A 2150-nucleotide genomic window follows, 5' to 3' on the forward strand; every position below is an offset into this window, starting at 1 on the left:
TTTTCATATCATCATGATGGAGAAGATAGAGAAGCATAAAGTAGGAAAACACACAATTAGGTGAATTTGGTACTGGGGGGGAATGGCCAGTGAGTTAATGACTCATTCAGTCATTAACATTTATTAAACATCTATTATCAAATGAAGGCTTACAAAAGTGCCTGATACTGCAAGTACTATATAAATGTTGGCTATTATTACTGTTGCTATGCTATGTATTGGAAATTATGCTAAACTCTGAGGATACAGAAAGAGGCAAAAGATAGTCTCTGCCTTCAAAGAGCTCACAATCTAATGGGTTTAAATTAATTAATTAAAGGTTTGGTGTCAATATGGTGGGAGATAAGGGAGAAGAGGGAAGTGTGTTCTGGGAATGTGTCCTTGGTTCTGTAGAGTTTAACATTTGTATTCAGTGAATTTGAAGACAGAGAGAGACTGGCAGACAGATAGAAAGAGGCAAACAGAGATAGATGATTGATAGATGATAGGTGATGATAGATGATAGATGGATGAATAAATAGATGGATGATACATGATGAATAGATAAACAGATGGATGGATGGATAGATGATGGATAATTGGCTTATCAAATTTAAGATACTACAAAGCTAAGAGGAGGTAACTAGAACACCAGATGATGGTCCGGAAAGTTCTTGCTAGGACAACAGGCTGAATTTAATAAGATGAAATTGCATTGGGATGGATGTATTTTATTTGTGAATTTTGGTTTTATTATTTTTATTTATTTATATCTTATTATTTTAAATTTACTTCACAAGGTCTGAATGGGGAGGCAAGATTAGATGGCAATTTATCTGAAAAGGATCGGAGTATTTTTATAAAGCCAAATGCAATCAGAATCAATAGTGTAATATGGGAATCAAAAAAGCTGATTTGGTTCCTATTAATGTTATTAAAAATACCAGGAAAGTCGATTAACCCAATTTTTTAAATTACAATTTAAATCATTATCATTTAAATATTATAACTTAAATTATTATAATTAAAATTATAATTTAAACTTTTATAGTTTCTCCAATCTATGCAAATATATTTTAAATGCAAATAATTACAAGCAGATATGATGATTTTACTTTGAAATAAGAATTTTTATCCTATTATCTCTACTTCCTTTGCCTTATAGCCTAGAGTAGCAGACATGGAGTCAGGAAGACTTGAGTGCAAATCAGACTTCAGATACTTACTAGCTGTGTGACCTTGGGCAAGTCACTTCATTCTGTTTGTCTTAAGTTTCCTCATCTGTAAAATGAGAAAGAAATGGCAAGCCACTCCAGTATTTTTTGCTATAAAAACCCCAAATAGGGCCACAAATAGTAGGACACTACTGAAATGACTAAACAATAAGTTCATATAATCTTGAGACTAGCCTTTAAAAAAGGGACTGAGCATAAGAAGTAGAGGCTGCACACTAAAGAATGGAGAAACAGAAGAAAAAAAATCAGTCTACAAAAAGACAATGACTTGATTCATTGGAGGAAGACCTACAGATCTATGCAAAACTCTAGAAGATAATACATCAAATATCCAGTAATGAGGAAGAAGACCAAATAGAGTAGTTTCTAAACTAATTAGGAGCTGGAGCTGATGATTGGCAAGGGGGAGTAAAGTAAACCCTTCTTGGTACTGTAAGATTTGGACTAGAAAGGTGGGGGGAGAGGGGAAGTAGTGGGGAGAGAGGAGGAGGTGTGTGAAGGATCCACTTTCATATCCCTGAGTACTTTTCTCTCAGAGGATTGGTGGGAAGGCCAGCCCTTGTTAGTAATCTTATTCTGAATGACCTTTCAGATTCTTAGAGAGATAGGACTTGCCAAGGGCAAGAATTGCTTGCCTTTCTGGTTAACTACAAGGTTTTTTTTGTATGTCAAGGTAGGATAGTGTAAATCTGGTAACATGATGGTTTCTGGGAAGCTGAGACTTGCTAGAGAGAGAGGCATTGTCCCGACTATTCAATCAAGGACAAGTCTTCGTATTTTCTTTGTCAGATCGAATAAATTCTGTTTTATAGTTCTATAGTTCATATCACATAGCCTATATACTTAGGTAGGAAGGAAGGGACCTTTTTCTTGTTTGGGAGACCTGTTTCCAGAGGAACTTCTTAGTAGGATAAAGAGAATATGATTGTTTAAGAA

This window comes from Sminthopsis crassicaudata, chromosome 2, assembly GCF_048593235.1.
Source record: "Sminthopsis crassicaudata isolate SCR6 chromosome 2, ASM4859323v1, whole genome shotgun sequence".
Taxonomy (NCBI): domain Eukaryota; kingdom Metazoa; phylum Chordata; class Mammalia; order Dasyuromorphia; family Dasyuridae; genus Sminthopsis; species Sminthopsis crassicaudata.